Source organism: Lissotriton vulgaris, unplaced genomic scaffold (assembly GCF_964263255.1).
Source record: "Lissotriton vulgaris unplaced genomic scaffold, aLisVul1.2 SCAFFOLD_2699, whole genome shotgun sequence".
Classification (NCBI taxonomy): domain Eukaryota; kingdom Metazoa; phylum Chordata; class Amphibia; order Caudata; family Salamandridae; genus Lissotriton; species Lissotriton vulgaris.
Window position 1 is genome coordinate 206,238 of NW_028245175.1, and position 25,144 is coordinate 231,381.

General features: G+C 48.3%; 1 long non-coding RNA gene across 1 annotated transcript in view; it reads right to left on the bottom strand.

The window, feature by feature from the left end:
* Positions 1 to 25,144, bottom strand: part of LOC147666506 (uncharacterized) — a 93,897-nt gene that overhangs the window by 60,455 nt on the left and 8,298 nt on the right. Inside the window, exons 2-4 of the long non-coding RNA XR_015304760.1 lie at positions 23,208 to 23,263; positions 6,067 to 6,117; positions 4,785 to 4,903 (exon numbers count right to left, since the gene is read on the bottom strand). This is a non-coding gene — a long non-coding RNA (uncharacterized LOC147666506). The remainder of the gene's footprint in view (positions 1 to 4,784; positions 4,904 to 6,066; positions 6,118 to 23,207; positions 23,264 to 25,144) is intronic.

Consider the following 25,144-nt stretch of genomic DNA (forward strand, 5'->3'; position numbering starts at 1 on the left):
TAGGGACAGGTTCACTCTTTGCTTCCTGATCCTCATCTGGAACCATGAGCATGGTCACATCTGCCATGTCATAGTAAGGTGTAAGGCGGTGGGCATGGACGACACTCTCGGGACTCCTGTCAGAACCAGGGTCTACCAGGTAGGTGACCGCCCCTTTTCTTTCTAGGGTAGGGTAGGGTCCACTCCACTTACCCTGCAGAGCCCAAGGAACCACAGGCCCCAAAACCCACACCATCTGCCCTGGCTGGAACTCAACCATAGCACCCTTTTGGCATCACCAGCTAGGCTTTCCTCAATGTTGTGGTTGCTTTTTCCACGTACTCATACATACTGGAGCAAACGCCAAGCACATAGTCCACTATATCTTGCAATGGTCAACAAGAGGTTTCTCCAAACCCTCCTTCACAAGGCACAGTGGTCCCGACAGGAAATCCCAAACAGAAGCTAAAATAAGGAGGACCCCACTCCTTTCTGTGGCCCTTCCCAATAGGCAAAAAGCAGGCATGGCAGTAAGACATCCCTTCTTATTTTGAGTTTTTCAGGAAGTCCACCGATCATGCCCTTCATGGTCTTGTTAAATCTTTCAACAAGGCCATTACACATAGCTTTGGCCACACTGACCAGGACGTATGCAGCGGGGGATTGGAGGTCCCACATTTCGACCCCTAATATTATGCCGTTCAATTGCAACATGCAGCTCGATCGCTCAACACAGTCCCTAGTTGGGAAATGCGGCTCTCGGCAGGAATGGTGGATGCTGGTTGTCTTCCAGATCTGTTAATGGAGGAATCAGGTACACCAAGAGATACTCCATATATTGTGCGACAGACGGCCAGAGTATGGCAATGGTTTGCCACCGCACCATTCCATAGGGAGCTCCCAATCTGGATATAAAAATCAGGCAGATGGCACTCAGTATGTCCTTCCAGGCATGGAGTGAGGGGGATGTGAGCAATAGGGTGAATTATACCAAGTTGAGACTTATCCCCTTTAAACATGACCGCAAAGAGTTTGGTCTAAGCCAGGGGCAATTTTTACAGCATGCGGGCTTGGCAGACACAAACAGGCACACCTGGCCATGCTATCCGACAGCTCCTCCGGAAACTCAAACCCTTGAGATACTGCTAACGTGTTTACAGAACAATGCAATCAGATACAGTAGGCACTACACACGGGCCTTACATTCCAATGGAAGATCAAGACTGGCAGCGGGCCTGTGAACTAATACGCATGGTTTCTAGTAATGCCCATTTTCGACTGATACATTATAATTTTCTGCAAAGAACCTACTTAACGCCACAACACCTTCATCGAATGGTCGGGTCTTGCCCAGATATATGCTTGCGCTGCAACACTGTGGGGCCTGATTTCTTACATTAACCATGTTCCTGCAATGAAATACACTCCTTCAGGCAACTAGCTGTTGAAGAAATGGTTCATGCCACATAATTAAGTATTGAGCTGACACCCAAATACTGTTTATTAGGCCTATTTAGATGCCAGAAGGGCGCAAGATAACCTATACATTTGGCCAGTCGCCTATGGAACTGGCATGACGTAGAATTGCAATCACATGGCTGCCCCAGATTGCCCCAACGATTGCGCTCTGGCATAGAGATGGGCCTCTTCTTCTATGGTAGATGCTTCTATCTCGTCTTGTTCAGATTCTTCCCCGAAGATATCCAGAGTGTGTTGAATGCTTTGACGCTGCCTCTCTCGTCATCGAGCCTGATGATCGGGTAGAGTCGTCTTGGACTAAAACGACTTACAAGCTATGCAGGCTTCCTCCTTTTGCTCCGGAGAGAGGCATAGGTTACAAACTTGATGTACGTCGCTGCGAGGGTACTTGGCGTGGCACCCAGGACAGAAATAGAATGGAGTCCATTCCATTTGCAGATGGCTGGCCCAAAGCAGCAAAGCCCGACGGTTGCCCACGAGGTTTTCTATCGAAAATGGAGAGTTTGTCGATCTATTTGAAACGCAGAGAATAGGGAAACGGGTACTGAAACAATACAGTTGAGGGTAGAGTGGACTGCGGGGAACCCAAAGAGCGGTTTCGGAGCCCAGCAATACACATCCGAACCCGTTTGGGGTAAAAAACAATCTATCAATGGAGTCGATGCCCATGCGCACTATCACCGAAAGGTGGAGTCACCTTACCTCGTGACTGGAAAGACTTCTTCAAAGAAAAACAACTTGCAAACATCCAGACCCAACACAAGATGGGCAGGAGTATGTAAAGCATGTGCATCTACAGCACACAAGCCTCGAACAGAGGATTAATGGCCCCAAATCCCTGCCGGGGTATCTTGTCATGTTGTGGCTGAGTGTGCCATGTGATGTGGCAGGCTATAGTGCTTGGTGTGATTTGGTCATTTTCATTTTTGATAAGGTGGAGTGCTGAACGGTTAGGCAAATTTAGATTTTCTTTGTTTTTGGGATCGTGTGAAATAAGTGCGGTACCTACCGTATGCTGTAAATAAATTACATTGCTAATATACCATAAGGATGTGGGGGAGAGTGTTATTAGGGCAGAAGCCTTGCTGATTATATGCAGAATAACAAGTCTGGGAGGTCACTACTGACTAGGGCAGGTTAGCAGCTGCACAGGCCTTGGGCATTGATCCTATTGAGGATAATATGTGACGGGCCACTGGTCACTGGAGCTGGCTAGCAACAACGCTGGCTTCTGTTATTCATTACAAGTAGGGTAACAATACATGTCAATATTGACTGGAACTGGTTGGCAGTAGAGTTGACCTCTGGTTTTGAATATTTGCAGGATTTAAGGTACAGGGGTCACTACTGACTGGAGTTACTTAGCAGGATAATAGGTCTCAGGGGGCCAATACTGACTGAAGTTGGTTAGTATGATCACTAGTCCCAAGGTGCTACTAATGACTCAAGTTGGCTAGAATGATAACAGGTCCCAGGGGCCAGTACTAACAGGAGCTGGCTAGTAGGCTTACATACATGCCCAAGGGGCCACTACTGACTGGAGCTGGCTAAAAGAATAACAGGCCCAAGGGTGGTGGGGGTACGAGTGGCACCAGTGACCGGAGTTGGATAGAAGCATTGACAACATTTGGTATTGATTAAATACAGGATTCCAGGTCACAGGAGACACCGCTGACTACAGCTGGATAGCAGCAGTGGTGGCCTCTAGGAAGAAGGAATTGAGAAAGCATAACTGGATATACTGGTTTCTTTAATACCGATAATTGGTTACACATGAATGCCATAACGTGCATTGATATATTGCATTACCAAATTACAATATTCTTATATTAATTTGATGTGACTGTTCGCCTTAATATGCCTGCAAAGTTACATGATTCTATTAGGGCCCAGAACCCTTTTTTTAGTGATGTCAATCAGCACACTTTCCTGCATCTTGTAGTAAATTGAACATTGACAAACAGAAGTGTTATTTCCAGAAATAGTGAATTCTGCAGCTTGTCTGTGTATCTTTTATCTGTACCTCACGGACTCCTCACATTCCTCTCGAGAGAAGATCCTGCCTCCTACTCATTAGTGTCGTTTCAGTAACTGTTTCTATCACGTGTTCATGTTCCATTGACTTTTATTAGGAGAAAAGCGTATAAAAATACATTGTGTAGTATTAGCATTACATACTCCAACTTGCTTTAGGGTGGATGCTCTCGTCCATTGCAAAGACAATTGTCACTTGTTAATTTGCTTGGCCTTTTGCTATTTTTACATTTAATGTGTGATAGATTTGTTGGCCTCCCGATGTGTTGTGGTTTTATATCACAAGAGATGACGAGGAAAATGACAGTCCAGTATACACATTCTTCATATAAATCAACTCACAGTATACTGTTCTGGAGGTTCAGTCCCACAGACATTATCTCTAACTAACGCAGGCACCCTAGGAAGCATGTGCTTTTCAAAACAGTTTCCCTCTGATGCGGCGTACTCGCTATTGGACAAGTCAATATGCCCTGAATTTTAGGGTGGTTACCGTATCTAGTGCACTCTGTTAGACAGCGCTCACCTGTGGTAGTAAGATGGTACTAGGCATCTTATCTCCTATGCACGGTGCAGGGCTTTGAGATACAGAGCTCCTCATGCTGTGGAGAAGATTAGGTCACATTTACCCATTTTCCCATATTTGGTCCTGATGAAATGCCAACAGATTGCTCCATGACTACACAATGCATGAAAAAAGTTGACCTGAAGTATAGACCCCAGCTTACCAGCAGGTCCATAGGTGATCGACACTTTCACACAGTTATAGGGGCCATTAGTTCCTCAATTTCTCTGCCACTGTTTTTAATCTCAACATGGGCCAGGAAGATCACATTAACTATATTGCAGCAACTGGCCGATAGTTGATCTTATATTCAGACTTTCACCAATCTCACATCTTATGACACAACATCCTCTGTCCTACTATGCTCATCCAACGTACTTATTAAAAGATCTCCGACAGAGTGCCCTCTAGTGGTGCCCGCCAGGCATTGTAGTACCAGCCTGGTGACGAGTATAGCCCAATGATAAAGCATGTCACCTTTAGGTGAGTGAACGCAACTTGTCTTAAAAGCACATGCTTCCTATGGTGTCTGCGTTCAGTTACAGATAATGTCGCTGGGACTGAACCTCTGGAACAGTATACTTTGATTTGACCGTTTTATTTTAACAAATGTACATAGCAGATATTGCCCCTTCCTTGTTTCACAAAAATGATCGGATACCTGCCTCGGAGCGCACTTCTTACAGATGAGTATGGGGTTATCATGTTGCTGCTACAAGCTCCTTACCTGTGCGAGTTATCGGGAACGATGCAGGGGCAGACCCAAACCAGTCACATGTGGAGATCAATGACAAATACTGAAGAATTAGCAGAGCTTCCAAGCTGGTGACCATTACTTAATTGACCCTGAAAATAAAAGACACGTTTTTAGTATTCTGGTGACTCATGACCATAAAAAACAAAGGTTATAAATTCAATATTGTGTCAAATACTTAAAACATTGAACTGGATGGCTGAATCGGATGTTGTCCCAGGTCATGTCTGACACCTTCCACCGCTATTGATTGTGGGACTTGTAGTTTTGTTTTTCTCATTAAAAGGATGGGCTCTAAAGTCCCAGTGTTCTAAGCGATGTTGGCCAAAATCAGAGGCCTGACGGAGGATGAAGCATGACATGGCTCTGCTTAGCAATGAGATGAATGACAGTTCCCCAGCCCTTCCATTCTTTGACCTACAGAGGCTCGTTGGCCATTCATAATTTTTTTGAAACGACAAAGAAACTTATCTTGCAACTTGTGTCAACTGAAGAGATAAAACTCCGGGGCGTGTTTCATTAACTACTGACAAACATGAACAATCAAGAACATGAGTTTCTGGAAAACTATCAAGCACCCAATCAGAATCAGCCGCCCTTCACACCCAGGAATTCTTGAGGCTTTGGAGAGGGTGAACTGCACGTGGTATAAGAGGACCACTACATCGACTCAAAGCTCACTTCTCAGGGATGTACTGAACTGCCAGGTTCATGGAACACTTAGCCAGCTCTTCGCCTCCTCCTCCTCCTCAAACTGTTGACCAGCTATCAGGGCAAATGAGCCTGCAGCAAAGCATCGCTGGCTTGGTTCCACACCGGACCAGGCAAGGTGGTCAACTCCATACTCCTCCAAGTCAGCAAGCACTCTGGTCGAGCCAGTCCTAACCCCACATGAATGTTCCCCATCACAACTATTTTAATGGTACTAAGTTATGTTTCTGCCAAATGATTGAGTCAAAAATTGAAAGGTTTTACTATGAAGTGCTGAAAGACAAATCATGAAGTACACAGGAGCATTATTTCTTTACAGCAGCAAATCATGTATGTATGTAGTTTCCAGGATAAGCAAATGATGGTAATGAAATGTAAACCGCAGCATTAAGGTCACACACCACAACATCTTTCCCTTTAAACCGAAGATAACAGCCTACAATAAAAAACTAACCAAAAAGCAACAAAACTAGAAAATGCATTTCCAAATGCTGCAAAAGAGAAACAGTTAATACAAATGAACAATATTAAACTTTGTTGGTACCTTAGTAATATGCTTACTTCTTGGCTTCACTCCATCTGCAGCAATAACGCTCTGAAAGGAGAAAATACTGCTGTGAGTCTTAGAGTCTTCAGTGTTACTGGTCTCAGTCACGAAGACTGCGGTGTCGGAAGATAACTTTCTCTTATTTGGCTTTATTGTTCCACCAATCACGCCATCGCTTTTAGCAGACACGCTACTGTCAGCAGCATCATAACTTCAGGCAGATCAGCCAAGCGGATATCACCACTCACATTGGGTGAACAGACTTGTCTCTGCTACATACATCCACTCTGTTCTCAAATTTGCTTGGGGCTGTCAAAATGCAAATAGCTGCAATATATTCCTCACACTTTCCTGACTACCCTATTTTAAAAGGGTGTGACATTCAAGCGTGATCCTTGGTTCATCTGCAAGCTGAATATTTTTAGAGGTTCTATTGCCACACAATACTAGTCCCATATTCCAGTTTGTCCACAGGGTGTTTCAACCCTGGTAGGTTATCAACTGCCTGTTTTGCAGATAATTTCAGATAGTTTCTGTAAGAAACTGAATTATTATTTGTGGTAGATGAGGAACAATCACAACCGTTGTCAGAGTGAACTTTCAAAGCCATTCAATTAACCTAGGATCAACCCCCTGGTACCTAAACACCGAACAGGCAGGCTTAACTTAATGTAATATGTAAAATATTTATAAAGAAACCAAAAAAGTAAAAGTCAAAATGACACTAAAATGACAAAATCCAATAGGGGAATAAGATATGAACTGTAACGCTGTAAGAATCACATGGTGCCAATGGATGAGAGGCCCGGGCATGGATTAGTCTCTCTGGAGCTGACTGCTAAGTCAGAGGAAACCGGAGGCAATGGCCTGCAAGCACATAGTGCAGGAATTAGCTGCAGTGGTCCAAGAAGACATCTAGTGCTCCAGGCTCAGATAGGGCGGCTGGCCTACAGGGGGATTCACGGCAGGTTCGGGCGCAAAGTGCTTAGAGTATTGAGAACAAGCAGCAGATGCCCAGCAGGGCAATAGCAGACGGTCGAAGGCAGCAAGGCCCGGACGAGACTGAAAGGGTGTGACAACTATGGCCCTCACCATCATGCAACAGTGTGAGGACAACCCGATGACAGCCACCCACTGGGGCTGGGACCCCCACGACAAGGCAGGCCGATCTGGTGATGTGGTAAGAGATATAGGAGCCATGTCCTCAGCGAGAAGCAAGAAGGATCAGAATCTAAAAAAGATGCTAACCAAGCTCCCGATGACCGGCAGCAGAGAAGGGAGGCACAAATCAGCCAATGACACAAATCAGCCAAGATGCAGACACCTCTGAAGCCCCAGTTACCCACGCCTTTTTAGAGTCGCTATTCAATGCATTACGAGGCGACTTGCAGACGCTGAAAAGGGAAATAGCGGGGAGATGAAGGAGATAACCAATGGAGGCCACATGTTCCTAAATGGCATAAACATCCCGCCTTATGATAAGGCGGGACGTCGATGCCATTGGAGACCGCGTTGCCTCCATCGAGGATCAGGAGCAAGCCCGGGAAGAGGAGGTGGAGCATCTACAGCAAGAGATACTCCGGCTCAGGGCTCAACATAGCAATCTCCAGGCACACACAGAAGCCCTGGAGAATCAGTCTTGGCGAAACAACATCAGCGTTAAGGGAGTTCCCCCTAAAGAAGAAGGTCCATACTTCACACAATACCTGCAGGGTCTCTTCAGGAGCATACTGGGCGCCCCCACCGGATATTTTGGCTTGCATTCCAGACTTTCAACTAAAAGAGTGTATCCTACGTGCTGCCAGGGACAAGCAACGACTAAGATATCAGGCCCACTACATACCTTTGTACCAGGACCTGGCTCTAATACCTCTTCAAAAGTGTTGGGTGTTCCGAGTGGCAAACACGCGTCTTCGAAATCAGGGAATACCGCATTCTTTGGGTCACCATTTCCGGCTGATTTTCATATGGAAGGGCAAACTCCTCCAGCTCAGATCCATGCAGGACACATGCCAGGTGCTGGGCATTGAGAATCCAATTCATACACAAAACCTGATCCTGATATCTATAAGCTTTATATTCCTTTTCATCATCTGTTGTTTCGTGTGTGTGGGTTCACTTACTCCTATCACTCACTATGCCTCTTATAACAGACTGTGCTTATCTCTATGATGTCCTCGTAACAACCGTGTGTCTTTCCGGTGTGTCTGCCCTACTCACTCTCAGGCACTAATGTGTGTCCACCAACAAGAGTAAAGTAAAAAGTGTGGGCGGGAGGAAGGAACCTCACGGGAGCAACCACCAGGGAACTGCTGACTGGTACTCGTCAGTATGTTCCCCTTCTCATCATCGGCTCCTTCCCACCAAAAAGAAATAGAATTTCAAAAGAGGAAAAATACCAATGGGAAAAATAATAAACAACTCAAAAGTGTAAAAAGTAAATTGATACTAGTATAGCGCACTACTCACCCGCAAGGGTCTCAAGGCGCTTGTATGAATACTGCTGTGGAACCCATCCTGGCTTTCCCTGTGAGGTGTCCACTCCTGGGCACCCCCAAGGTGGAGGCCAGGCATCCTTAGAGTTGTGGGTGCCGTTGTGGAGATTAAGCAAGCTATTACCCAGAGTTGCAGAGTGGTACTCCATGATTGGAATAGGCACTGAGGTGAGAATTATCAGGTCCGTGGAATTTTTGAGCCCAAGACCCGCCGAGGTAGGGAATTGAACCCTGGTCCGGGGCTAGACTTCTGCATCAGGGTCTGCCGCTCTAACCATTGAGGCTTGCTCTCCCCACCTCTGCGAACGGGAACGGGAGCCCGATGAGAGATGGTGTACAGCACTATTGACGGTAAGAAGGAAGGACGACTGGGCAAACATAGGAGACACAGCTCCACTCCATAGATTGGCATAGAATGAGGTCACGACTCTTTCCCCAGCAGTTCTTTTCTTCTACCCTGGATAAGAAGGCCGATGGCTATTTTAGTAGCCAAACGTTTTAAGGGGACAGTGGGGGTAAAGGTGGCTGGAATCAAAGAGGTTGATGGGAGCAGGGCCATCGATAGTGAATGGGTTGATATGAGTATTTTAGATGCTGAAATTGTGTGGTAAACCGCCAGAGTTACTGCTCCCGCAATCACCCTTCACCCGATATACAATCAATCCAGGGGCTGCGTCAATTGCCTATAGATAGAAACGGCTCCTCCACCCCCACAACCCACCTATACCAATAACCATTTCAAATACCAACCCCACCAGGGATGGTGCTAATAGGTTAAACAGGCCCAGGGGCTCGAATCAGAACAGTTTGTCTAGTACCTCGTGCATTAATGTTCCTGCTGCCCCAAGTATCAATGGCTAATCAGGATGTCCTGAGTCTGCCGCCCGCTGCTTGCCCTTATGTGTTGGTACTGTCAGGAGTATCTACTTTAACCCCTTCCATGCTCATGACGAGCTCAGCTCGTCATGCAGTACACTGCTTGTGTGCTCATGACGAGCTGAGCTCGTCATGATCCATGGAATTTAACAATTTCCAGCACAGGAGGGGAATTGCTGTAGAAGTCAAGGTGTTAAAGAGGGATAAGCATGAGTCATGGGACCAGCTACGCAATAAATGTGCAGACTGGCTATCAAGGCATAGAAGCGTCCATGTATCCGAAATAAAGGTTATTTTTATGGCACGCAGGGTTGGGTGAGTCAGTGCATCTACAAAAAATATAGAAGGGGACAGTATTCTAATGAACTTTCGCAGACCTTCTTTGGTGAGACACCTACTAAGGGCTTGCTAATTCATTACACCTAATAGTACTAACATATGCGCACTACCCTTTGGTTATTTCTACAAACCAAGTCATGCTCCTTTCACCAACAATCCCTCTTGAATTACTACCTCTAATAGGTTCGAGGCCTTGTCTGGATTAGAGACCCAAGACTGACTATCAACTTTTGGGGAAAATACTGATCCTGCTATTAGGTTACCTCATGCTCTGCCAGTAACTGAGTGTACTATTCCCACAACCCACTTATCCCCACTATGCAAACGAAGGCCTCAGCAAGTTCAGACCTCCGTATCTTAAGCTGGAATGTTGCAAGGTTGTACTCTAAACTTCACCAGCCAGATAGGGTACAACTTATTAAAGACCAAGATATCCTTTTTTTTCAAGAAACATGGACCACACAAGAATTGCATATTGAGGGGTTTGAATGCCATAATATCCTAGCAACAACCCCCAAGCAGGGTCGACCATTTGGGGGTTTATCAATCTGGGTCAACATTAAGACAGGGGGGTGCATAAAAACTGTACATATAGACAACAATAATATTTTAGGCATATTATTTAATAGGGGAATTTCCTTTTGGATAATTCATTTTTATAACAATGATTTTCATTCTGTTCCAAATATGCATTTTATAAATGTGTTTAATTTTATTGCATCTATTGGAAAATCCAAAGACTCCATTAAGTCAGTAGGAATCTGTCTTGGGGCGATTTTATTGCTAAGCTAACTTACTCATGGTCAAGCGAATATTCACATAGCAGCAGACAAACATGCAATAGGGGTAGAGAGCTAATGGACCATTTGAACACCCATAACTTAATTAATGTTATGGAAATTGATGCAACTACAAAAGATAATGCACCCCCTGAACCGACATTCAGAGGGACAATCTGTTCATTTGAAATTGATAATGTTTTTTTATCTCCCCCGCTTTAGAAGCAAGCTTGCTTAAAGCCGAAATTATGGCCACAATCTTTGGGGACCATAACCCAATACAAGTAACGTTACGGATGTCTCTAGTTCCAACGCCTCAGACAGAATGTGGTGCTGGAGATCTATCACCATCGACAGATAACCGCAGACTGGTATGGCGAGGCATTAATTATGCAGACCGATTCAGTTCTATGGTTAGTGGAAACATGAATCTTATTAACATCTGTTTAGAGGCCCTGTTGCACACCCAGTGGCTATCAGCACCTTTACCGAACTCAGTGGAGCCATTAAATCCTTGCTGTCTAAACCCATTTGTACAGTACTGCGCGAGCCTAGATGGTTCAATCAGCAGTGCACAATTGCCAAAAGGAAGCTCCGCAAGGCCCTATCTCAAAGCCCTAGGTGTAATGATTCGGTCAAGTCCTTAAGGTTGACATATAAGTAGGCTATTGCTAATAGGAAGGAACAGTTATTAGGTGAGCACTGGGATGCGCTCAATGGGACAACCGTTCACTCCCATCAGATGCAACATAATGAGCGCTACCTGGGAAAGTCACTTTTCCACTATTTACCAAGAGCCTGCTTTTTAATCCGACCCTTTTATTAATAGGGTGCCCCTGGAGTCTCATTATCAATAAACATACGTCAGAGTGCGGGCAATAAAACACCACGCCCTGATGGGTTGGCCATCGATCTTATTAAACATAAACCAGATTTCTGGGACCCACTGTTGTTAAATATTTTTAATATTCTAATCAGTGCCAAAGTGCCTAAGATATGGTCTACTAGCACGATCGTTCCCATTTTTAAAAAGGGCGATTGCACACAACCTTGTTGCTGTAGACCGATCTCCCTCATAGATAACACCCTTAAAATTTTAGGCAGCGTTTTATACACAAAAATTTTAACCTGGATAGAGGACAATCAGATTTTACAAAAATGCCAACTAGGTTTCAGGGGTAAAGTTTGCACAAACGAGCAAAGTCTTAATCTTAATTTGATGATAGGGAAGTACACTATTGCACAGCACTCGCCACTTTACTTCGCTTTTATGGACCTGTCCTCAGCTTTCGATTTTGTCAATAGGTCCCGTCTATGGTCCATCCTTTTAGAATATGGACTGGATGAGGCCCTTGTTCATTTTTTGGCCTATCTCCATACGGACCTGAAAGCGCGCGTCAGGATTGGTGGTGGGGAGAAGTTTCCAATTACATCAGTGTAGATAGAGGGGTCAGAGACTTATAAGGTCCCAAAGGCGAGACCTACTGGCTATGCCAATGCTTCTTTACCTGATGGGCATTGGCTGACCGCCACCTGGTTGCTGAGGGCTTAGTGAGGTTGAGACATATTAGGGGGAGTTTTAGCCACATCAGATGATGCTGTGCACGCCCAAGCCTAGGTAGCAATGAGGCGTAGTCGGCAGTGCTGACTGTGAGTGTTTTCTTTCACTTTCAATTGACGGGGCTGCCCCCCTTTAGTCTGGTGAAAGCCAAAAACGGAATTCAAGTCGAACTTTTCATCACACAGACTTTTCAGGCGAAAAAAATGGCAATGTTTGCTGAGGCCCTTCAAAATAGTTACCCAGCTCCAAAAATGAGGGTCAATGAACATTCATTGCAAAGACAGTTTTGATGAGATGCACACCTTTTTTGTTGTTCGCTTCTAGCTTTCTCCATATTCATTCATTTTTAACCTTTGTTCGGCGTTCAAGCTTGCTCCTCGCTCCGCCCAACTGCACTGCAATTGTGAAACCAAACTGAAGAGGAGCCAATTATGCCCCCACCAAGTCCAATAAATCCATATTTACTCAATTTTTATCAATCTTTTTATCCTTTGTTTTCTTCGACTTTTTTTTAATCATTTCATTTCTTTGTCAAAGTCTTTTCACAACAACACAGGAGAAACGTGTTTCCACAGGTCACAATTTATTCAAGAACACCCAATGCATTTCGGGATTACCCTTCGTAAGGGGTTTATCTGGGGTAAAATATATACACAACTATCAATAAAATCCAACTTCTAAGTTTCTGTACATAAGCATCAAGCCAAGTGTAAAGCGTCATTTATCAGTGCTATCTACTACAACAGTCAAACAGTGTGCAACATTTCACTGCTCATTTTTCAAACTCCACAGCTCGGTCACAATACCCTCCTCAATTTAATACATCAGGTGGCTCCCTTTTTGATGAGGAAACTAAACCGTTAATATAATTTACATGTTAGTGGATTGGCAATCGCATCCTTTGTGGAAACTTTAAAGTACATCAAGACCCCCAATTTCCCCGAGCCCTCCATCTAATCTCTGTTCTAGTTTAAGCAATCGAAGAATTAAACCCCATACCCCACTTACCGTGACTAGTGTTTGTAGGCTATTTAAAAGCATCGTTATAATCCGCTTTACGCGTTTTATCAGAAGTTTCCCGTACCATCTCACGGTCTATCTGCGGTTACCCCCGTACTCCTTTACAATCAGTGTCATGATCAGGGGTGTCCATAGATAGAGGGCTTACAGATTCGTATTGGTAAAGAGCCAGGTCTTCAAGGCCTTACGAAATGAGTGTCCAGAATCAAAATTGAAAGCGGAAGGGAGTTCAACAAATTGTCTGCAGCAAGCGAAAAGGACCTCCCCCATCTAGATATTCTGAATCTAGGTACAGTCACCGAATTACTTTAAACTCAATTCTTCGACCCAAAGGAAGCCAAGGAAGGCTCTTGATGGTAGCCGCAACAGAGTGGAATTTAGGAGGGCCCATCACCAGCCTGGCAGCAGCATTCTGCACAAGTTGGAGCCGGTGTAGGAGACCCTTATTGATCCCTACATAAAGGGCATTGCAGTGATCCAATCTGGACAACACAAGGGCTATCACTGCCTGTTTCCACGCGGAAGGGGGAGAGAAATTGACATATCTTTCTGAGGGTTCTTATCATTCCGAAGCAGGTGGAGACTTCTATTTATTTGGGGGCCCAAGGAGAGGCAGGTATCAACCATGATGCCTAGATTTTTGGCACTGAAGTCAGGGCGAGGGCAGAATCCAAGCGTATCTGGCCTCCAGGCCTTGGACCAAATTTCCTGATTGTCTCCGAAAAGTAAAATCTGAGTTTTATCCCCATTGAGTCTTAGATAGTTGTCTGCCATCCATGCAGCTTCCTCCTGCATGCAGCTTTAAAAATTTGCTGCTGGGAGGGGGCGTGGCTTAGCGGGCGAAGATGGCGGTCGCAGCCTTGTAGAGCTCCCGCCGGCCCGGACATAATCTGCTCATTTATCCTGGCCCCCGAGCCTGCAGTTGGTACCTTGTGAGTGGCATCGGTTCGGGAGAGTGTCCTGCCTTCTCCGGTGTCTTGATCCCGCGATTCCATCTCTTCTGGGACCCTGAGGCGACGGCGACGACGTGCGGCCTAGTGACTGGCTGTGAACCGGGGACCTCGATTTTCAGGACGCCGGGTGGCGGTTGCAGGCACGCTGCTGGAGGTGGCATCGGCGGCGCGGATTTCGGCCCGGCCTTACAGCTCCAGTTGCCCACAGATCGCAGAGGTGCCCTTTATTCCTGTGCTGTGCCTTGGGAGGACACTTGCAGGCGACACAACGTGGTGGAGGCCTGCCCTGCCCTTGTGAAGCCGGGGCCTCGAGTTTCGCGACGCCGGGACTACCCTGGCCTGGAAGCAACCCCTGTCACTCTTTCCTTTGAGGACACCAGTGCCGACGTCCCAACCCGGGGCCTGAGGCCTCCTGCGCCCATAGCTGCGGATTTGCTCCCGAGGGTCTACTGAGAATCGTCGCGGGTGGTGTCCGCCCCGCCCAAGGAGAGGACCCGCTGAGCCTGAGAGCGGCCATGACCAGGGCTGGTGGAGGAGGCCCGCCTAAGCACGGCCCCATTGATAAATTTACGGGGCCCAGTGGTGGCTCCGGGCAACTGGCGGCGGCGGCGGGTCGGGCCAGACAATGCAACATTCTTTGCTGCCATCACCCAATCCTGGGACATGCTCGATGCTAAAATCGGGGCAGTGGGAGCGGACGTTACACTGCTGCGCCAAGACCTCCGCAATGCGGTGGAGCGGATCACTGAGACCGAATCTCGAATCTCGGTGACCGAAACGGACATTGGCGCACTGAAGAAAAGAATGGCGGAGGTGGAGTGTATCCAAAAGACTCTCGCTGCCCGAGTGGAGGATGCCGAAGGGCGCGCACGGAGGAACAACCTCCGCTTTATTGGTTTTCCGGAGCGGTGTGAGAAGGATGGCATGGAACAGTTTCTGACCCGATGGCTGGAGAGCTGGCTCCCCGAAGGGGCACTATCCGCTTGCTTCGTGATCGAGCGAGCCCACAGGGCCTTGACTCAGCGGCCGCCGGAGGGTGAGCGTCCTCGGCCAGTTATTGCTCGGCTTTTGAACTACCACGACCGCGATGTCATACTGCGAGAGGCAAGGAACAAGGGTTCGCTCACTTATGAAAACCACAACATTATGATCTTCCCGGATTATACGAAAATGGTGCAGCAGCAAAGACAGTCTTTTGTGGCCGCCAAAGCTAAGTTGCGGGGCCTGAAGCTCCAGTACTCTCTTCTATACCCGGCCCGCCTGCGGGTGGTGTACCAGTCCCGGACGCATTTCTTTGATACGCCCGAGGAGGTATTTCGTTGGACCGACGAAGCAGTGAGACTCAGGCCGCATGCCCAGCCGGGGCTGGACCCGGGTGGGTCCCGGGGATCGTCGCCGGAGCGGACAAACCGCCCAAACCGAAAAGGACGACATCGGAGGTCCAGATCACGCAAACGGTCAGCCTCCGCTAGTGCAACGCAGACCAGTGGCACGAGGGATTCTGAACATTCCGATGCTGGCAGTTGAACTCTGGTGGGGCCTGGACCCTAGTTCTGTCTGGTAATGTGTTGCCCTACTTTGTGATGTATCGGCTGGTGAGACAGTTGTATTGGGACTCCGTTCATGCCAGTCTGTATTCGCCTGAGACACTCTAAGGCTACTGGTGGGAATGCTGTGGGGCTCGGGAGGCGGCTTCTATGGGCCTTAGACCCTCACGAGTTGTGGGTGTTGTTGGGGGGGTGGTGAGTGCGTGATGACCGGGGTGTTGGGATCCATTGGTATGGCGGGCCCTGGGTCCTCTGTTTTGGACCCGGGTCTCTCCATGCCGCGACAGATACTTCAATGTTCTATGAGGTATAGGGGTGGGGGGAGCGGGGCGAGGGGGGGGGTTGCTCTGTTGTGGGTGTTTGGGGGGGTTCGGGCCAGGGGTGGACGTCTGGGTGTTGGGGCTGGGGGGGTGGGACCACACGTGTATATTGCTGCTGGATCGAGTGGATGGTGGGGTGCACCGGGGTTGCGCGGAGGGCCTGATGGAGGAAACTGCTTTGATGATGGCTGATCGTACGACTGTATCTCCTAATAAGGCCATTCGTGTTGTAACGTGGAATGTGAGGGGGATACTTGATAAAATCAAACGTGGTGCTGTGTTGCGCTGGGGGAAAAGGGAGGCTGTAGATGTACTGTTGCTTCAGGAGACCCATATGTTGGGCTCCAAGGTCCTTAGCCTCCAGAGATTCGGCTTCCAGCAAGTGTACCATGCAGGCTTCGCGAGGGGCTCACGAGTGGTGGCTATATTGGTTCATCGCAGGGTGGCGTATGTGCATGAAAAGCAATGGATTGACCCTCAGGGCCGCTATGTTTTCATTGAGGGGCTGATGGGTGCCGAGCCGGTGGTCTTTGGTAGCGTTTATGCCCCCCCCTCCCATGCAGTGGGCCCTGTCTGAGAGACTGTTTACGTTATGGGATGAAATCCCGGATGTGTTGACTGTGGTTGGGGGCGATTGGAACGAGGTTATGGATGTGGGCTCGGACCGCCAGAGACGGGTGCCTGTTGTTGCGGATTCCTCCCCTGCAGCCCGCACACTAGACTGCGTACAACGGTGGATAGCTTGGGCTGGGTCGATGTGTGGCGCCACTTTCATCCTGCTGCGCGTGAATTCACGTATGTGTCAGCGGTGCATGGTTCCTTCTCGAGACTTGACTGTCTTTTTATGCCTGGTGCCTGTTTGAGCCGTGTGAGGGACACTGCGATACCCCCCAGAGGTCTGTCTGATCACTCCCCGGTTGTGGCTACTATAGACCTCCCCTCGAAGTGACAGCCGTTTCGTTGGCGGATGTCTTCGTGGCATCTACAGCAGCCCGAGTATGTGCATCACTTGCGTGAAGCGATTGATAATTATTGGCGAGATAACCTTGTGGGAGATGTGGATGCAATGGTGGTGTGGGAGGCGCTGAAGCCCACGATACGGGGCGTTGATATCGCTTTGTGCGCGGCTGCACGGCGGAAACATCGGGAGGCCATTACGGCCGCCGCCGCTCAAGTGGAGGAGTTGGAACAGCGTGGCCGGGATGGGGGTGGCGAGGACGCGGTACGGCAGCTCTTGCAGGCGCAGCAATCCTATGCCTCGGTCCTATATGACGAGGCCAGGCAGGCGTGGCTCGCCACGCGTAGCAGGATTTATCAATGGGGCGACAAGTCCTGTACGATGCTTCACAGGTTGTGTCAGGCGACCTTCCAGCCTCTCACTTTGCCGGGTCTCACGGCGGAAGACGGTTCGGTAGTGACGGACCCGGCCATACTTGCAGCTAGCTTTGCCCATTATTATGAGACGCAGTACGCCTCCCGGGATCACCTAGAGACGGAGGAGATTTCTGCCTATCTCGATGACCTGCTGCCGCAGGCCGTCTCTGATGAATCTAGAACTGCGCTAGACGTCCCGCTCACAGCTGAGGAGCTCGGGGAGGCTTTGGGGCAGCTGAATACGGGGAAGGCACCGGGCCCGAGCGGCTACCCGTGCGAATTCTACAAAAAGTTCCACCTCCAGCTGGGGCCTCAGTACAGGCGCGCGCTTGAGGCGGCACAGGCCCAAGGGGAACTGCCGCCCGATTGGCGCCATGCCGAGATCGTCGTTTTCCTGAAACCGGGCAGGGCGCCGGACAGGCATGACTCGTACCGGCCCATTTCTCTTTTAAACATCGAGGCCAAAATTCTGGCTAAGGCCTTGGCGAACCGACTGCTGCCCCTTATTACAGACCTGATCCATCCTGACCAGGCCGGATTCATGCCCCGTAGGGCCACTCACCATAATATTCGGCGGGCGCAGGCGGCGGTTGACGCCATAGGCGCTCGGGATGAGCAGGCGGCGCTCCTACTGGCGGATATGGACAGGGCGTTCGACTCTGTGAGTTTTGGCATACCTATTTACACTATTGGCCCGCCTTAACCTTGGCCCGGTGTTCCTGTCGTACTTGCGATTGCTATACACCAACGTCACGGCCTCAGTCCGAGTGGCCGGGGCCACTTCCGGGCGTTTTCGAATTGGTCGGGGCACTCGACAGGGCTGCCCGTTGTCCCCGTACCTGTTTGCCCTTGCAATGGAGCCCCAGGCGTCCCGAGTGCTGGCTGACGCCCAGCTACGCGGGTTTGTCTGGAATGACGACCTGGTGGATAGGATCGCCCTCTATGCGGACAATGTCCTTTTCTTTCTCACCGACCTACAGCGCTCGGATCCCCGGGTTCTGGAGGTCATGCGCGTCTTTGGCGAGATCTCCGGCCTTCGACTCAACCTTCATAAATCGACCCTGTGGGTGCTGGGCGGCGGAGTCGTGACTGACCCCTGGGCTGCGGACTGCGGGTGGCGATGGATGGCCTGAAGTACCTTGGCATATTTCTATCGGAGTCGCGCGTCGTGGCTTGGGGTCGTGGCGTCCTGCCAGTGTGGGAACGGGTCCAGGCCGATGTCAGGACTTGGTCCAGAATGCCCCTTACTATTTTCGGAAGATCGGCCATTTTCAAAATGGTGGCGCTTCCGCGTCTGCTATATCAACTTCAGAATTTCCCGTACCCTATCGGCCCACAGTGGTTTCGCCAGGTCAATTCTGTGCTGGTTCGATTCCTATGGGCTGGCGGTGCAGCCAGGGTGGCGTTGAAAACGCGCTTCTTGTCTACTTATTGTGGTGGCCAGGCCACCTCTGACCTCCTCTCCTACTACCAGGCTTCCCAACTGCTTATTCTTAATGAATGGTGGTACAGTGATAGGGGGGACCCGGCGTATGCCTTGGAACGGTCGCTTATGGGTGACAATTCGCTCCACACCATTCTGTATTCGGCTCGCCTGCGTCGTGTACTGCCGTCGGTTACCAGAGTGGTCTTCGCTGTGTGGCGGCAGGCCCTACGCCGCATGGGCTGGTGGGGCAAGTTAACGGCTGAGACGCCGCTCTGGCACAATGGTCTGCTCCCGGAGCTGGCGGCCCTGGCCGGTTTTGAGGGTTGGGAAGCAATAGGTATCACGTTACTGGGCCAGGTCATGTCCGGCACTACCCTTAAGTCGTTCGAGGAACTCCGCACAGAGTTCCAAATGCCTCAGTCCCAGTTTTTCCGCTACTTGCAGCTGCGCCATGCCCTTACCCCGAGCATTGCCAACCTAGACTCCTTACCGGAGTTCAGCCCGGTCGAGGCAAAGGTATTTATGGGGGATCTGGGGGACAGAAAGGTTTCCCGGATATACCAGACGCTGGTCATTCATTGCTCCTCTACCCTACACTCTCTTCGGGCGGCGTGGGAAGTGGACGTTGGCCCTCTCGATGAGGACGATTGGAGGGAGGCGCTAGAATCCCCACGCGGAACCGCCATTGCTGTACGGCTCCGACTCATCCAATTTAAATACTTGCATCGGGCCTACTATACCCGTGAACGATTGTGGAGAGCCGGGTTGATTGCATCCTCTGAATGTTTGCGCTGTGGGACGGTGCCTGGGTCTCTGATACATACTGTGTGGTCGTGTGGTCGGCTGTCTGGTTTCTGGAGAGGTGTGTAGAGTTGTCTGTGCGAGGTCCTGGGCTGGGACCTCCCCCGCACCCATCGGCTGGGTTTATTGCACGTCATGGATGGCATCGGTGGGAACATCTATAAGCGCCATCTGCTGCTTTTGGGGCTAGTTGTCGCCAAGCGGGACCTGGCCCGGGCGTGGAAGGCGGTGAGGGCCCCCCCCTGTCTGCGTGGAAAGCTGGGCTAGACTACTTCATGGGCCTGGAAAGGCCAATCTTTGAGGCGAGGGGCTGCCCGCGCAAACACTACAAAATTTGGAAGTGATGGGCCGACCACCGGGGTCTGTCACTGGATCCCCCAGCGGAGCGAGAGGAGGACATTTGATGGCAAAGACATTGTTGGCCCGAGTCTGCGACGCTCCAGTCGCGCTGCACCTACACCTTTTATTCTATTGCTATGTGTACACGTGTGGATGGGGGGTGGGGGGGAGTTTGGATGGATGGGGGGGGCGGGATTGGGGAGTAGGGTGGGTTGGGGGTGGGTTTTCATACTGAGCCTGTTCTTAAGACCTGTTTGGACATTTGCTACCAATGTGATTTATTGTACCACATTGTTGTGGTGATCTCCGGTCTTGGGGGTGCCACGTTTTTATTGCTCATTTGCTCAATAAAATTTGCTGCTGAAGCTTCAACACTCTCAGTGATGGTAATCATGATTTGAGTGTCATCAGCATAGGATAACACTTCTAGGCCAAAAGATCTTACAACCCTGGCAAGCGAGGCTTCATAAAGGTTAAAAGGGTGGGACGCAATGAGGATCCCTGGGGAACTCCGCAGAAAAGCCGTTTAGGAGCAGAAAGGAATTGACCCATCGTAACTCTTTGAGCCTGTTCCGTAAGGAAAGATGAAAGCACATTAAGGGCGGAGCACTCAATCCCTATTTCCCGGAGCCTCCCAGCCAATCTAAGGGGAGAGATGGTATCGAAGGCTGCCGTTAGGTCCAGAAGGGTCAGTAAGGTGGTGTGACCTGCGTCGACCTGTTGTCGAATGTTGTTAAAAACAACGGTTAACGCCGTCTCGGTACTGTGCTCACTTCTGAACCCATGTTGAGAGCCATCGAGCAACTGATGATCCTCAAGATAGGTGCTAAGATGGAGGTTCCGGTGTTTTTCCAAGATTTTAGCTGGGACAGGCAACAGAAATTAAACTGTAGTTCTTTAGTTCCGCTGGATCCAGAGAGGGCTTCTTTAAGAGAGGTTTAACCACAGCCGTTTTCCAGGCAGTGGGATACTGGCCAGAAGTAATAACGACATTAAGAACTACAGTCAAAGGAGGAACAATAGCGCCCATTCCTAGTTTCAGGATCTTCAGGGGACAGGGCTCCATAGGGGAGCCAGATCTAACTCCAATTAACATCCGCTCCGTGTCTTCTTGAAGTATAGAGGGAAAGGTGCTCAAGCGGCAATGCTTTAGAGGAGCTACCAGAGAATCCGAAGGACGATTGGCCTTTGACCCTCCGACATTGGATATCTCCAGGGAGGAATATATGTCCTTGATTTTGTCAGTATAAAAACATGCCTTTTTATCACATAGCTCCTGGGAGACTTCGGTGTTTGCAGAGGCCGAGGGGGCTAGGAGGGAATTAATCACAGCGAAGAGTTCCCTCTGGGATTTGATGGATTCCGTCATCTGGAACAGCAGATAACCTTTTCCTCATTAATAGCTAGCCTATATTCCTTCAATCTGAGTTTATGCAGGTCCCTTTCGGCTGGGATAAGCTTACGGCGCCATATTCTTTCCTGCTCTCACCATACCTGCCTACGGTTTCTCAAACTTTCGGTGAACCAGGGCGCCGAAGGGTGTTTTCTGGCCACATAATGCTCCTTAAGAGGGGCAAGAGAGTCCAGAGCCACGAAGAGCCAGTTGGAAAAATCATCATAGATTGAGTTAACATCCAGGTGGTGGAGACAACAATAATTGCAAAGCTTAATTAGAAGACCCTCCTTATTTATGCGGCTACGGTTTCTCTTCATCTCCACCCTGTTCTTAAAATTGGGATCAGGGTGGGATTCTGCAATTCGCCGAAAAAATGGAATGGTGTAATGATGAGACCAAGAGAGTGGGATGGGATCATTCACCTCTATCCTCGGATCGTTAGAGAAGATCCCGTCCAGAATGTGTCCCGCCGTATGAGAAGGGCTCCTTACCAGCTGAGGAAGGCCACAGGAGTCCATAGCTTCCAGGAAAACTGTGTTTCAGAGCACATACTTTTCTCCAAATGGAAGATAAAATCACCCAAAAGAGTGACAGTGGATCTAGCCAAATAAGGCTCAATCCGATTGCTGAAGTCCTGATTAAACATTCCTCTGGGTCCAGGAGGTCGGTAGCTGACCACTCCCACAAAACTATCAGTGCGTAGGATCTTCAAGGAGAAATATAGGTCCTGGTAGGGATCTGAGGGAATGGTGAGGGCCTCAGTGAAGCACAAGAAGGTGTCTTTATAAAGTACTCCCAAACCCCCCTATCAAGTCTGGACAGAGCATACCCTGAGGGGATGGCCTTTACCAGGTCAGGCTCTGAGCAATCTCTAGCCCAGGTTTCAGTAATAAATACCCAATCAGGCTTACGGGAGGAGACAAAATCATTAAATTATGCTCTATGTTTAATCAGAGATCAGGAGATACCCTTAAAAGGACTGCTTCATGGGTAATGGCACACGTTTCCCCTTGGGTTTTTTAGCTACCCCCAATGAAATGATGTCTTACAGCTAACACACTCATATAGCCCAATGCTCACAGTTCATCGACCTGCAGTGCACATCCTTCTATCCTTCTCTCCTTGAAGCTCAAAGAGCTGTCCTCTCGGGTAAACAAGGGGCTTACCAGGGTCTACAATAAAAAGGACAGCGTCCCTGGCACAAGGCGTAAACTTGGCCAGACGGACACAGACAGGCGTGCCTTTGGCGCGCCTGCTGCGTGCGTTCACCGGCGTCCGGCCGGCATTCAGATTAAATAGCTGGGCCAGTCAGGAACAACTAGAGCGCTGCCCATCGATCTGGGACAGGAAGTGGAGTAGAGCAGCAAGAGTGAAACACTCACTTCCCTCCATACAATTGGCGAGCCGAGGTGGACCGGGGAAGGAGCAAAAGACCCCCACAAGCCCCCCTCCCCGAGATGAAGAAAAAAGCAGAAGAGTGCCTGGAAAGAATGCAGTAACCCCACACAAGTAGGCAATTATAATCGTTTTTAAAACATTCCCCCCATTAGACGGCACACAATGATTCAATAAAATTTTAAAATCACAGTCACTTTCTAAACGCAGTAGACGCGCAACAGCGTGGCAACTCTAATCAGGGTGAACCACCATCACGTGGTGTAGAGGAGGAGACAAATGTGATAATAGTTAAGGAACTGCTGGGCAAAACTGACCTAAAAAGGAACTGGGCCTGCACTGCACCCCCCAACATGTGGCTCCATTATATTATTATCAGAAGTTTGATAACAACAAGAATAGTGCACAGAGAGAGTCAAAAGTTGAAGTAAAGAGACAAAAAAAACAGAGATTAAGAAAGGGAAGAGAGAAAGAAGAAACAGGGGAAAAGGAAACATAGAGTTATAGGAATCCTTACCTTTTTGTTCCCCCAAGGGTGGCAGCCACGCTGCACTGCCTGTCATCCCAGAATACCTTCAAAGGAAGTAAAGAAATAATTTTGCATCAGACGACAATCACACTCCATCACATTTTACAAATAACCGTCCTGGATTTACAAAACAACCGAGCCCAGGGAGAACCAGAGTCTGACTTTAGCCTCCTATCACAGCTATTGCTGTGAATGTTCCCCAATTAACCGCCGTGTTCCCGCATGCGGCTGTTAACTGTTCAAGTTTCACAGCAACAGCTTTGAAAAAAAGTTTTCAGAGTACTGGAGGTGTTTCAACCCCCTCGGTCTCTGGGACACCGTTGTTTTATTGATTAACACATTCTGCCCTCATGGGGCAAACAGTGCAATGACCTTATAGTCAGCCGTCGCTGGCAATACAGCCCCTTAAAGGACCGCTCCCTTGGTAAAGGCCCTTGCCTGTGGAGCTACATCAAGCTTCAAAGCTATAATAAAGGTTTCAAATAATTACTGAAGACATAAATATGGTTACTCAGTCAGAGAAATAATGATCATAACATTTGCAGGAGGATCACATAAAGGTAACCTCTAAAGGGGACGCGACTTAATTCGGTCGCGCGTCGATTTCCCGGACATTGACTGCGGCGGATTTGGCCGAGTCGTAGGGATACCTATTTGATATTACGCTTAGGTACACATTTTGTTCCATTGCAATTTGGACTGGCATTATATACTTGGAACTGACTGGGGTGGATTCCCATCGAGAATATTTGAGAAGATACTAACTAACATCTTATAAATAGGCCTGCTGCTGAAATTATCAGGTCTTTGAATTATAATATCTGTCGACCTACAACTGCTACTAATAATTGTGTGACAAATATAACAGCCAGTCTGAGTTATCCAGATATTGTATATTGGATTTATTTTGCGTTTTTTGGAAGGATCCTACACCTGTCAGTGGCATTCACTGTTGGTGTTCTCTACAATTGCACACGCCCTGAATAAGTTCTGGTGGTTCAGAACGAAACGCGTTGGCTGATGGTTCTTTTGAATATAAGAAAATAATAAAAACTGAACTGAGAAAATATCAAGACTCCTAATTTTGGATTTGGACTCAGAGAAACTTTGAACTGATTGTTGATGATTGGAGTGGTGCCCTAAACTGGATGATAAACGTAACCTCTAAAGTATATCAAAAGCCAGAATCAGAAATAACTCTCGATGTAAAGTCAATAGACAGACCACACACAACAAATGTGTGCTGAGATATAAGAAAACATTTTTTTATAATATCAAATAGCAAACTTATATAGAATCTGCTCAGTTAGGAATCAAGGAAAAGTTCTTAAGTTTTTAGACAGAGAGAACACATTATTGACATGGTTCACGATGAGGTAAAAATGACAGCAATCAATGAATGTTCTTGAAAACATGGCACAACAAAATGTAATTTAATAAACCACACCTACAAAATGAATAATTAATTGTGACTCTTCCCCAAAAAGCCACAAGTCATTTTACAAGGTAATTCCCTAACATAATAACTGGATCTTAGTCACAGTTTATGTTTGTGGCCATTCATCATTGACCCTATTTGTACGGGAACATTTACTGACAGCTTATTAGTTGTTTATTAGAAACGCCTACAAATTGGACTCTTTTCCCAAGAGGGGTGGGTTGGGAGCTCCCGTCAGTGTGACTGTGGAACGGGAGGGAGGCACATTTATTGATTAAAAGAGATGCTGGATTCCCATTTACTTCTTCTACAAAAGGGCCACTCTGGGTGACCTCTAGGACTACACCAAGCATGTAATCCTTCTCCCGTCTCAGGCACCGTCATTGAGTCTGATTCATTCCAGTAGAAACTCCTAGTGTAGGAGGAAGTTGGGGAAAATCCTTATTAATCACTGAAGGATTTTGTTGAAATCCTGAATTTCTTGAGA